This window comes from Branchiostoma floridae, chromosome 14 (assembly GCF_000003815.2).
Source record: "Branchiostoma floridae strain S238N-H82 chromosome 14, Bfl_VNyyK, whole genome shotgun sequence".
NCBI lineage: Eukaryota > Metazoa > Chordata > Leptocardii > Amphioxiformes > Branchiostomatidae > Branchiostoma > Branchiostoma floridae.
Window position 1 is genome coordinate 19,540,680 of NC_049992.1, and position 14,238 is coordinate 19,554,917.

Below are 14,238 nucleotides of genomic sequence, written 5' to 3' on the forward strand. Positions count from 1 at the left end.
GCGATGAATGAACCTATTGCGATCTACAATAGATTTCAGTGGTCGTTATTTATGTGGAATCGAAATGGTGGAATTAAATGAATACGGTAGACGTAAATGATCATGAAAATCCGCACCAAACACTATCAATACATGAACAACTAAGTCTGTCCTTGGTGATGAACACTATCAATACATGAGCAACTACGTCTGTCCTTGGTGCTGAACACTATCAATACATGAACAACTACGTCTGTTCTTGATGCTGAACACCATCAATACATGAACAATTAAGTGTGTCCTTAGTGCTGAACACCATCCATATATGAGCAACTAAGTCTGTATTTGGTGCTGAACACTATCAATACATGAGCAACTACGTCTGTCCTTGGTGCTGAACACTATCAATACATGAACAGCTGTCTGTCCTTGGTGCTGAACACTATCAATACATGAACAACTAAGTTTGTCCTTGGTGCTGAACACTATCAATACATGAACAACTAAGTCTGTCCTTGGTGCTGAACACTATCAATACATGAACAGATGTCTGTCCTTGGTGCTGAACACTATCAATACATGAACAACTAAGTCTGTCATTGGTTTTGAACACCATCAATACATGAACAACTAAGTTTGTCCTTGGTGCTGAACACTATCAATACATGAACAACTAAGTCTGTCCTTGGTGCTGAACACTATCAATACATGAGCAACTACGTCTGTCCTTGGCGCTGAACACTATCAATACATGAACAACTAAGTCTGTCCTTAGTGCTGAACACTATCAATACATGAACAGCTGTCTGTCCTTGGTGCTGAACACTATCAATACATGAACAACCAAGTTTGTTCTTGATGCTGAACACTATCAATACATTAACAATTAAGTGTGTCCTTAGTGCTGAACACCATCCATATATGAGCAACTAAGTCTGTATTTGGTGCTGAACACTATCAATACATGAGCAACTAAGTCTGTCCTTGGTGCTGAACACTATCAATACATGAACAACTTGGCCTGTCCTTGGTGCTGAACACTATCAATACATGAGCAACTACGTCTGTCCTTAGTGCTGAACACTATCAATACATGAATAACTAGGCCTCTCATTGTTTTTGAACACCATCAATACATTAGCAAGTAAGTCTGTTCATGATGCTGAACACCATCAAAATATGAGCAACTAAGTCTATCTTTGGTGCTTTACTCTAAGAAGTAAACATGAAAAAATATTGTGTGATGATTATGTGCAACCAATCAGGAATAGAATATGTCAAACATGGCCACATTTAACATTTAAGGGAGGAAGCATCTATTTTACATTTAAGGGGGGAACCAAACATCTATTAGTTCAATTTCAAAGTTCTGGGAAGGGGAGCGTCTATTTGATATCAGCTTTAGAGTCTAAGAAGGCAGGGACCATCCATTGTACATAGGGTTAACGATCTGGGAAGGGGGGTCCTTTTCACATGGGGTCAAAGGTTCTGGAAAAGGGGGCCGACTATGTTACATGAAAATAAGGGTATGGAAAGGTGGGACGAACCATTTCACATGCAGGAGGTTAAATGTTTGGTTATGAGGGTCATCTGCTTAACATGGAGCAAGGGTTTTGGGTGAGGAAGGGACCATTCATTTCACAATTAGTTAATGATTTGACAAAAGGAGACCATCCATTTTACAAGGGTAAGGCAAGGGAGGAACCATCTGTTTCACAATGGGTAAGGGTGGGGCATATGGGGTAAAAGGTTTCTGGGAAGGGCAGGAGGATCATTCATTTCACATGTAGTTAAGGATTTGAGAAAAGGGGACCATCCATTTCACATGGTGTGGGAGGAGAGACCACCCACTTCAGAAGGGTAAGGCAAGGGAGGAACCATCTGTTTCACAAGAAGGAGACAAACCATTCTACACTGGAATAATGCCTCTGGGAAAAGGGGACCATCCATTTTACACGAAGTAAGGGTCTGGCTAGGGAATGACCAGGCATTTCTTATGGGGTAAAGACTCTGGGAAGGGGGCTTCAATTTAACAGAGGTAAAGAATATAGAAAGGAACCAAGGGTCTGGGACGGGATCACCAAGTCCACATGGGGTTAGGGACCTGGAAAAGGGGCATGGGATTAAATGCTCTTGGAAAGGAGGCAAACATGGAAACAATGGGAGAGGAGGGGGACCAACCATTTCACACATGGGGTTAAGGGTCTCGGAAGGGAGGGACCACATGGGCGTAAGGGTATAAAAAGGGGAAAGCAATAAAACAATTACTACACAACTGATTTCAAACTGTTTATTTGAAAGCAATAACGGGAGGTGCCCCAACACGGTACGCTTTTTCTTGCGCTCAAACTCATGGCGCTCCATCGCTAGTTGCCTGAGAGTGGTCAAATTTTGATGACTGAATTTTTTACTCATAGATTTGAACAACATACTTGAATAAGAAATGCATTCATGTGGTTCATGAACCTTTCGCGCTGCGTGTTACAAGCGGCAAACACTGAGAGACAATTTCGTGTATGTAACCTTCCAATTTTGTGCTACGCTGGACAGTGTGCCTAACTCGGTACGCTTTTTTTTATATTTTGCTCTCTTCAGAAGTAAGTGGTAAATTTAAGTACACAGAAAAAAATTAATAGTATTGTATTTTAGCTTTCTTTTGACAGTAAAATCGTGACTGTATGTACTTCTTGTCTCACATGAGGAAGGCTGTACCTAGAACAATCCAGCTGATGTTTTACGGGCAATGGGCCGAATGCACTGATTGTGAATGCCCGACTAAAAAAACATTACGAAAAAACGACACCGCCAACATCAACAAAACTCCGTCTGATTATATGAAAATATCATCTACATCTCTCTGTCAAGTCTTATTTTCATAGACAGCACGAATCATTTGTTACAGTCAAATAAATCTTTGGAGCGTTCTCTAGTCTGCCACCTTCACGGCCACACTCCCTTGGGAGTACAATGGTGGCAATGTTTATGTCGCTTCCTTTTGGTTGCTTTTCTACTCAACAAACATTTGAAGACCCATATTCATAGTGTTTTATGGAGCTTTATTTATGTGTATCATGGCAGTTGTATGACTGCTTGGATGAGTTCGTATAGTTAGCGACACGAGCCGCCAATACGCAGAGGCCGGTGACCGCAGTGATTCAGCACTGTCAACATTACTGTTAGAATTCTGCTCTTAAAAAAACATGAAGTAAATATGTTAAAGTATACTTGGAATGCAAATTAAAGCTGTGTGCATGGACTTGGTTTATTTACCTTTGTAATCAGCATAGTCAGTGGTAACAAACACGGTGTACTTATGGATAATAAGATCAGCAAAAAATCCGTACCGTCTTACGACGGGGACCGTGTTAGGGCGGCCCCCGTTAGATGAATGCAAAGTGTACAAATATGTACATCTCTCAAATCAACACAATAAAAAAATTGCTCTGGCACTAAAACTAAATAGATTGAACTAAAGCGTAACATCTATCCATTTTGCTAAGCACGGTAGCCAACAGAGCCTAGAATCAGTAAGTGTCAACATTACCAGTACATGGTATAATGGTAGCTTGGAACCTTTGTACGTGAAGAATCATAGAAAGCTTTTCTGTTCTTAAAGTTAAGGCTTTGAGCTGATTGTTAGTGTTGCAAGAAGATGTTGCATTAGCCTGTTAGTGTATATGTATGGTGCGGTTAGTCTGTTAGTTTGTGTGTGTGTGTTTGTGTTAGTGTAAGCGTCAGCCTAAGCCTTTGGTAGGGAAATTTCCAAAGGACTGATTTTTAAAGGCTACAAACAACCTCTAAACAATAAACGGACAATGTTGACATCTACTTAACTGACCTGTAGACCACTTATGTACAAAAATACAGGGGAAATGCACAAAGCAAAGTCTATGAAATAACAAAACAAAACAAAATCATTTCAGTTTTAGCCAAACCCTGTACTGGAATGGTATGATATGATTAATACAATCAAAACAAAGACTGCTTACAAAAGGCGAATAAACAGCACTACATCTCCAAAAAGCAAGACGAGACCAAAATGTAAATCAGACTCCAAATTTACTCGATCAAGCTTAACTACATGTATCTAGCCTCGTGATATAGATGATGGCTGTAGGATGGCACACTTTGCATTCTGTTTGGATTGATTCAGTTTCTGTGATTGTGTTGATACCGAGAAGTCGAGTGTTTCTAAAGGACCAAATATAGAATGAGATTTTTAAGCACCTGTCGTCCTTTCTGGCCTGTGTTGTTGTCTTGGCTCGGGATCCAATATAACGACACAAGGCAGATTATGTAATGATCCAGGTTCCCGGCAACTACTGACCACGACATAAAACAGAAATTACTACGGATAATGATTAACCAGGAAAGTTCCTGTTTTATAAAGATAAGATTTTACAGTAACAGGTTGAATACGATCAGGGCCATCGACACAGCCACAGAAACCAGATCAGTCACACATCGGGCCTGTACAGCACAAAAGCGGGCTGAAGTCCTGAGTGCATCTTTCTGGACGTCACCGTGGAGATGGCATCAGGCAGCCTCTCACCAGGATAAGTCCAAACATGAGCCTTGCATCTGCAGTTGGCACCGATAAGACACTGGAAGCTGCTGAGAGATGTCTCATTCCAAACTTGTTGTACCTGCAAGAAAATGAAATTACAAACAATTATGATGAGATATACCAACAATGTTTTGCTGTTTTGGAATAAAAACATTTTGAAATTTGGCCCAAGGGCGCATTATGTTCTTGCAAGGAGGGAAATGATGGAAGAAACCATGCAGAAGACGTCAAGAGTACACTGTACTGGCTGTGGCGTAAAAATGTAACGTGAACTGGTAAAATTATAGGTTACTGATCTTATCTGATCAAAGTTGGTATAAACTGTTAAACATCAGTGACACTGTGTTTACGGTGTGAGTTGTACAGGATACTCACAGTCGTGTTAACTCAGTTAACGGTCTGCTTGTCTGCTTCCTTCCTCCAATACTTGCGAACAGGTTCAAAATCAGGGACAGGACGTATGCACACATGAGCTGCCTAACAGCTTAGCTGTCCACACATAAGTCCTAATTTTGAAAAGAAAAAGAATACTCTACTAAGCATTGTTCAGGCATTGAACTTGTCAGCTAAAGATTGAAACTGTAAACTTAAACATTCCCAACATAAATGAAAAGTCATCCATGGACAAAGACTATAGTCTTACAATTACAAACTGAGTGCTTTCACTCAATTCAGTACGATACCTTGTCATATGTGTTAGAAGACTCTGAATCTCCATTCAATCACGTCCGGTACCTTCCTTCGTCAGTCCTCGCCTCCCGTTCCACGTCCGGACCTTTCTTCTTACGGTGCGATGATCCTCGGTAGAAAAGACAAGACGAAAATTATTATCTTGGCTCAGAAATATAGGAAATATACCTTATACTTAAGTTAAAGTACAGAAAGTTAACTTGGTTTGTGATTAAAATTTCCGTTCTAGATTTATCATGGAAACAGTGGGATGAATTTATGTGTAGTAACGATTGAGTGTGCTTTGATGAAATCCCAAGTAATGTTGACGTTTGTTTCGGTTTAAATTTCGATTGCTATGGCTGCTTCAGTCTGTTTCTGCGGCATACAAGCCCGATGAATGGCTGATTCGGTTTCTGTGACTGTGTCTACGCCGAGAAGTCGATTATGTCAACAGGAATTAACTACTAATATCAAATAGGTTTTTCCAACAACCTGTCGTCCTTTCTGGCCTGTGTTGTTCTCTTGGTTCGGGACCCAAGAGAGCGACACAAAGCAGATTATGTAATGGTCTAGGTTCCCGACAACCACTGACCATGACATAAAACAGAAATTACAACAGATGGTGAACCAGGTTAGACCCTGTTTTGTAAACAACAGAATTTACGTACAATAAGTGGCGATCCCGGCCATCAACAGTCACAGAAACCAACAGAAACCAAAATCAGCCACACACCAGGCATGTACACCACGGAAACGGACTGAAGCCTTGACTGCAAAAGGAGTCTCCATTTACAAAATGCACGTCCGAATATCTACCAGAAACATCACTCGGTATGTCAACAAAACACACTCAAGTCAGTTACTTCCTATCGTGCCTATGACAAGTTAGTCCCAGATCATATCTGCAAGATGTTACCATCTTAACCCCAGAATAAACATATTATGTACTTAACTTGAACATTGCAGGTCCAGTTGATCCGGGCTTGATGGCATCACTAAGATCCTAGAAGCAAAAAAGTGAATAAGGTGCAGATGTAATAACGTCTTGTTTTGGTGATTAAAAAAGGCACAAATCGGTCAAAGAAATAGCCATGCATGATTTGCCTCAACATCGCTGCATGCAACAAATACACAAGGTACAGATAACAATGTTTACGACCAAGTTTTTCATTTCACAAACAGACAAACCGTAATACAAAAATATTCACATACTTCATTCAATTCATTGTCAGATAAGTAAGTAATAGAAAAAACACTTTTCTGCTGAGTGTATAATTGTTTAGGTACCAAAATCGAAACTGTAAACTTAAACTTGTCTACATAAATGAAAAAGTAATCCATGCACAAATACTATTGTTTTACAATTTAAAAATGTGTACTTTCACTCAATACGGAACGATACCTTGCCATATGTGTTAAAAGACTGCGAATCTCCATTCGGTCATGTCCGCTACCTTCCTTCGTCAGTCCTCGCCTCCCGTTCCACGTCCGGACATTTCTTCTTACGGTGCGATGATTCTCGGTAGAAAAGACAAAACGAAAATTATCATTTCTGTTCAGAAATATGGGAAATATACCTTATACTTAAGTTAAAGCACAGAAAGTTAACTTGGTTTGTGATTAAAATTTCCGTTCTAGATTTATCATGGAAACGATGGGATGAATTTATGTGTAGTAACGATTGAGTGTGCTTCAATGAAATCCCAAGTAATGTTGACGTTTGTTTCAGTTTAAATTCCGAGAGCTATGCCTGCTTCGGTCTGTTTCTGAGGTATACAGGGCCGATGAATGGCTGATTCGGTTTTTGTGACTGTGTATACGCCGAGAAGTCAAGTATTTCTACAGGAATTAACTACTAATATCAAATAGGTTCTTCAGCCACCTGTCGTCCTTTCTGGCCTGTGTTGTTCTCTTGGTTCGGGACCCAAGAGAGCGACACAAAGCAGATTATGTAATGGTCTAGGTTCCCGACAACCACTGACCATGACATAAAACAGTAATTACAACAGATGGTGAACCAGGGAAGACCCTGTTTTGTAAACAACAGAATTTACGTACAATAACTGACCAAATACACTCTCGACAACACAGTCACAGAAACCAACAGAAACCAAAATCAGCCACACACCAGGCATGTACACCACGGAAACGGACTGAAGCCTTGACTGCAAAAGGAGTCTCCATTTACAAAATTCACGTCACGACCGAATATCTACCAGAAACATCCCTCGGTATGTCAACAAAACACACTCAAGTCATTTACTTCCTATCGTGCCTATGACAAGTTAGTCCCAGTCCATATCTGCAAGATGTTACCATTTTAACCCCATAAGACACACAAGTACTTAACTTGAAAATTGCGGCTGTAGTTGATCCGGGCTTGATGGCACCAATAAGATCCTAGAAGCAAAAAAATAAGGTGGAGTATAAGGTGGAGGCGGAATAACGTCTTATTTTGGTAATGAATAAGGCACAAGGATGCCCGACATGTGAGTTTTGCATTCTCGGACGGTCACAAAAGCCTTGAACGTTGTCGATTATTTCTTCTTCTTCAGTGCTTTCAATCTAAGAGAAGATTATTATCGCACTTTTTATCTATTTATTGAACTACTCATAACCTGTACAAGACGTATAAACACATAAAGGCGCAGACTAACCTGTCGTCTAAAGCGGCCGCGATGTTCTGTGTGCTGCGAGCTGAGTCCGTCACCTGGCGCTGGCAGACGAGTGGCGGGGTTTCATGCAAATAAGAACGCAATAAGAACAGAGGCAGGTCTTCGATTCGCTCAGTCTGCATAATAGCATAATAGATTAATTCTTTGACCAATCACAGACCAGTAATCTTTTTTACCTGTGTCCGTCACCTTAGACGCGCTGGCAGACGATTGCCGGGGTTTCATGCAGATAAAAACAGGGGCAGGTCTTCGATTCGCCCAGTCTACAAAATTTATTAATTTCTTGGCCAATCACAGACCAGTAATCTTTTTCACCTGTGTTGGGCACGCGTTTGTTAGCCTTTCCAAGTCACGGCATTGTCATTCGATTCTTGAATCATACGAGAGCGTAACCGCTTCGTCTCGCACCACCGAACGCAAGGGACACAATGGTTGCCGACGAGAGACGCCAATCTTTACCGTAGCCGTAGGTGTTTCACGATAACGTCAGGCGAGACAGGCGACAAGCCCTGCTTATCTATGTAGGTGGATTTTATTAATTCATTGCTGTTTATCATAGGTGTCCGGTTCTAATTGTGCGCCACTTTTCCACTTACCGCTGGTCAGCCGATGAATCTTTCTGTGTTTGTTGCAGCGGTGGCGAGTCAGTTGACGCGAGCCCGTATCTTCTACCAGAATCGCACCGTATGGAACAAAATATCTACCGGTACTTCACGTCACGTTCCGGGAGACGTCGGGAGAATCTTCGGGTTCATCTTTGAGGACATCCGCGGTGCTCAAAACAACAGACTGACGTCTTTCCCAGGCATATGGCAAGGTAAAGAAGCTGTGCTGGCTTTGAATCATTTTGAATCATCTGCGCCATGTTGGATTACAGCGAAAGTCTGTTAACCACACGATTATGCTTAATTCAATTACCCGCCGTTACATGGTCGTTGGAGGATTCAAATTATAATTAGTATGATGTCATTGAAAAGCCTGTGTTCATGAGGAAAAATAATAGTAATATGTCGTCATCATCAGATATTTATTTGTAGGACAACAGTCTTTGTCAAAACAACACATTCATTAATTTCACAGTTTCAATTTCTGTATAGGAACTCTGCCAGCAGAAGTCGTGACTGCAGAATCAGTGAACAGTCTTGAAGCACGGTTGGAACTGTGCTTGGGGAAGGAGGAGTACTGCGTGTGACAGGAGGGTTACACGACAGACAGCAAAGCCTAATTAGTTTAGGAATCCTGCAAGCTATCCCCCACAAGGTAATTATTGATATTCGTAGTACTATTAGAGGTTCTAATTGTGTATCACATTCAACCAATGGACAGTCGTTGAGCCTTTCCTGGTTGTTGCAGCCGTGGTGAATCAGCTGATGAATGTTTGTTTCTTTTACTGAAATCACAGCGAAATAATGTCTGGACGCACTAAGGGTGGAGCTGAATAAGGGAGGTGCCAGGCAGCAGCGTCACTGAAGGTGTTTCTCAACATCAGTGCATCACCAAGCCAAGGAGGCACCAAGTCCAACACGTAGGGTGTTTTTCAGACTTCAGAGTAAAGCGGTTTGGAACCCTCATACAGACCCTCATTACAATTGCAATATCTATCACGTAACTCTGCATGACTTCGGTTACCATTTCCACTCCCGGTGGGCATGGGGCATAAAGGCGTCCCTGTGACCCGTTTAAATGTTTTAATTACATAATATGAAAATGACGTTAGTCTTCCCAGTCCTAATTGCTTTTTAATTTCACTTCCTTGTAGTGGGAAGTCGCCGGGAAGGAGACATCTTTCAGCATCTTCCAGCATCAACTACAGCTGAAATGGTGGAACTGATCCCGGTGTGAGGTTGCCATCTCCACAGCCAGAAAGGCCAGTGTTCGTGTGTACGCCATACCAGAGGACCCGAAACTGTTAAGTTCGTACATGTCTTACAAGGGGTTTGATCGTTTAAAACGGAACCATCTTACAGAAATGGGCTGGGATTGGCATGATAGGAAGTAAATGATCTGTGATGTTACATTCATAACTTTAGCTGATAGTAAGATTCCCTTTGTTTACATGGGACATTGTCGGCAGGGCTGATCATAATCTCTTGGTTCGTGGCGAGGTGTTTGAGTGTGTTTTGTTGACACCCTGAGTGATGTTGTTGGTACGTAGTTAGGGCATTTTGTGAGTGGGGGCTTCTTTTGCACACGGGACTTCAGCCCGTTTCTGTGGTGTACAGGCTCGGTGTGTGGCTGGTTTGGCTTCTTTGACTGTGTTGATGGCTGAGATTGTGTTCGGAGTTACTGCGAAGTTCACTCCTTTAGAAAGCAGGGATTTCCTGGATCTGTTGGCTTATGACGACTTGGGTTCTTCTACCACCTGTCGTCTTTTCTGCCTTGTGTGATGGTCTAGGGCCGGGAACCTACTAGTAGACCATTACATAAGATGCTCTGTGTCGTAATCTTGGCTCCCGAACCAAGACGACGGCACATGGCCAGAAAGGAAGACAGGTGGTTGATGAGCGCGAGTTGTTGTGAACTGACAGAACCGGGAAGTCTCGGTTCTCTGAAGGACAGAACTTTGCAGTAACTCCGAATGCAGTCTCGGCCATGGACATGGTCACAGAAACCGAATCGGCCATACATCGGGCCTGCATACCACAGGAATAGTCTGAAGCGCTGTGTGTAGAAGTGGCCACTGCTCTCAGAATGTCCTAACTCCCTACCAGCAGCATTACTCGGGGTGTCATCAAAATGTGCTCAACTCCTTGCCGCCTATCAAGAGACCATGATTCTCTCCGCTGATAATGCTTCAGGTAGACAGAGGGGATGGGACATTTCTAGGTTGAACCTAGAACCGAAACTGAAATCACAAATCAAGTTACTTCCTGTCATGCCCCCAGCAGTCTGTAGATGTTCTTGTTTTCACAGAATACAAAGTGTACAATTTTATAGTCATCAATATCCTCAGGAGTCTATCTGACATACTGTAAGCACCGGTACCTCTGAGCAAGTTACATTGATTTGTTTTTTTATCAGGACAAATAAAACTACTAGTAGTCTTTTCTAACCTTCCTAAGTTAAGGACTGTTGGTTTCGGTGTACCGAAAGTGCGAAAAGGAACGAAAAGGAACGAAAAGGAACGAAAAGGAACGAAAAGGAACGAAAAGGAGCGAAAATCAATGGTAATGTAAGGCAACGGTAAACTGTGATCGGCAAATGCATATGAAACGGGCTTTACTTTGTCATTTTGCGGCTTGCTCCACGAAATTCCTATAGCCCCAATTGTTCAATGGAGGAATGGATATTGATGAGACCTATCTATGCATATCTATGCTCATGTACTTGTTAATGTGGTTATAACATTCCTTAGAATATCCATATTACATTTATATTGCAAAATTTCACAAGAAGAAATGGATTATGTCGAGAACAATTGCGCATATTTTATCATAAAAAACCATGCTGTGTTGATATTGTTTAAACAAGAAAGCTTCTGAAAAAAGCTGGCCGGTGCGTATTTTGGAAAAAGCCTGGATGTTAAACAAAATCACACGAAAAAAAAGTTTGTAAACATCGAATTACTGAATTGATCTTTTTTCTATTAAAAAAACACCACATGAGATTTGTCTAACAAAGAAAAAAATTTCAGCTTGTGGGGTTCGAACCCACCATCTACCGCGGGAGAAGCAAACTGTTCCATTGATACTCGGCCACGCTGGCTCGATTACGCAATAGGGCGTATAGAATGGCTATTAGAAGGGTTTGGTTAAATTGTCCGATCCATGCATGCATCCAATGATCCATGCAAACGAAACGAAGAAAGACCCGCTTCTGCCGTCTCATAGCCGTCTCATGCTTGCGCACCGGCAAAAATGCAATGCTAGCAAAGTTACAATTATATTGCTCAATTTGAAAGAGCTTGACATTAGTGAAATATAGGTCGCAAGTTCGAACCCAGGGAAGTTGACGATCGGAAGTTCGAGCCCAGCATGTTGTGAATTCGTTTTCCTTCGTTTTTTCTCACACTTCCATTAATATTCATACAACGCCTTAAATTTGTTTTGCGACCAGGACATTTAAACCCGGCATTGGGATTTTTTTTCATCAGCGAGGGCCTGATGTCGATCGCAAGATGCAGACATTTATTTGTATTCATTATGACGGAAAGTTGTTGACAGAAATTTTATTTCCCAATATCCTTTGCATAAATTCTTCACGTTGGCGCCTTTCTTCCTGCCCAATTGATGAATACTCATGGTACAACTTGATGAAAGCTCCTTGGTACAATGTAAATATGTCTATCCTTTCACGGCTTTTCTTTTGTCGTGAACGAGCAAAAAGATATGTCTCCAGTCTCCAGAAAACAATGTTGTTGGCCATGATGAAGGGAGCTGTCATGCTCTTGGGGCAGCAGTATATTAGCATATCTTTCCTGAACGGATTTCGCGGGTCATTTGCATGCGGCGCTCCCATCTAGGGAGAACAGAAGCCACCCAAATACAACAACAACGCTACAATCTTGCCTCATTCTGAAAATGTATATTAATCGATATATATCTATCAGCCACTGAATTTTAGTCCTTACTTTCTTATATCATTTCCGTTTCTTTGTATTTCGCAGATCTTTAGAGAATAATTTAGCCACAAACACAACAGCCTTAAACAGCGCCGTAAAAAATTGATATTGCCAAATTCTGGGTGAAACAAAACACGTTTCATAGGCTACTAACACGGCGGTCGGTTGCTAGGGTATTCTTTCCCGTTGCTATGCGAGTTCGACAGAGTATCGGGTTACAAGAGGCCTACTATTTGCTAACCGTAAAATATTTCAAAATAAACAAGATGTTATGACAAGGAAAATGTATTCAAAATAATATTAAATTCGCAATTTTAGATAGTTTGAATATTCCGGTTTGAATTGAGATAGTTGTTTTGTTTCGATTTTGCTTTCAAAGACGATTATTTTCTGTTTCAAGGAAGGCCTTCAATTTGACCATACTCTTGATAAGATGGGCCGCAAGTGCCATGGCAAATTCTCGATTTTTATATTTTTCGTCATTTGAGAGGCAAATAAAACTTTCTGTTTTTGGGATTTTTTAATTTTTAATTTTAAGCAAAGTTACAGTCAAAAATATGCGTAAAAATGGCATTTTTCGCACTTAATTACCAATAATTCAAAATCTAAGGCATTTTTTAAAAATCCCAAAAACAGAAATCTCGGGAAAACCGTTGCGGTCATTTTGAGCCGTCAATGAGTTATGTTGGACTCTTCTTGGTGGAGATCTTAAACGATGTTTACACGCATGTCATGCTGCACGGAGAGCGGGAGGGTGTAATTGATACCGGTGTAAACAACACTTATGATATTCAAGGTCACCAACAAAAACGCCAGTAGCTTCGTTACATATTACAGGTCCCAAACAAAGTGAAATCATAGATGTACTGTCCAGAAAATTGTTTATATTGGTTAAAAACTATATTTTTCGCCTGATTCAAGTTAGTTGGTGGGAAAATGCCAGAAAGCACGGTTTTACCTGCAATGACCGCAGATGACCTGAATAGAACACGGGTTCGGTTCGAATTACGTCAGATGGAACATCATGGAAGAAGGTTCGAATTCGGCTAGACATGGGAGATCTCGAGCCCGAATTTGACCACCGTGTAACGCCCGCAGTACCGTTTCCTTATATTCTCATTGATTTTATTTTAGTTTGCTTCATACTTCGTTCCTTTTCGCACTTTCGGTAGACCCGTTGGTTTTACGGTGTCAAACATTGTACGTACTGTGTTCTGATGGTGTCTGGGTTTGACTGTAGCCAGAAGTCGCTGTTAAAAAATGCTATACATTGTACAAATTGATGTATTTCTTGTGCTGTATTCTTTCCATGTATTTCTTCCATTCAGACCTTTTGTTCTCACTTTATATTTCGTGTATTTTGTGGAGTTTCTAGTACAAAACTAGCCACCCTGTCATAGAAAGTCATCTTGTCCAAGAACACTAAAAACAAAATATTTTTTAGTTTGGGTACTCGTAATCTATTTCTGTGATCAACGTTTGAATATGTCAGGTACAACCTGACCAACATATTGTACACTATTTGTTTCCCCGAATGTATCAAGACATGTTATTGAATAAACGGTTTTAAACCAGGTGTTGTTTCAATTTGTCTATTCCAACAACCTCAACCTTAAGTGATATGATACCCAAACCCTCCATCTGCCGAAATGAATGGTCCCTCTCTCCCACATCCAGAAGTTTGTCAAATGAATATACCCTTTCCCAACATGAAAAACTTGCCCCCCCCCCCCTCTTCCTGGTCCCTCACGTCCATATGAAATGGACAGTCCCTATGTGTTGCA

General features: G+C 41.1%; 3 long non-coding RNA genes across 3 annotated transcripts; 1 reads left to right on the top strand and 2 right to left on the bottom strand.

Moving 5' to 3' along the window:
• Positions 1-3,374: 3,374 nt before the first annotated feature.
• LOC118429857 lies at positions 3,375-7,240 on the bottom strand. Its single transcript, XR_004832802.1, has 4 exons — positions 6,621-7,240; positions 5,230-6,221; positions 4,922-5,052; positions 3,375-4,625 (listed from the first exon to the last, which is right to left on the bottom strand). It is a non-coding gene; the product is annotated as an uncharacterized LOC118429857 (long non-coding RNA).
• Positions 7,241-8,229: 989 nt separating this feature from the next.
• Positions 8,230-10,978, top strand: LOC118430978. Its single transcript, XR_004832911.1, has 5 exons — positions 8,230-8,414; positions 8,528-8,710; positions 8,991-9,153; positions 9,296-9,418; positions 9,653-10,978. It is a non-coding gene; the product is annotated as an uncharacterized LOC118430978 (long non-coding RNA).
• LOC118430979 lies at positions 10,909-14,038 on the bottom strand. Its single transcript, XR_004832912.1, has 2 exons — positions 13,629-14,038; positions 10,909-10,962 (listed from the first exon to the last, which is right to left on the bottom strand). It is a non-coding gene; the product is annotated as an uncharacterized LOC118430979 (long non-coding RNA).
• Positions 14,039-14,238: the final 200 nt, after the last annotated feature.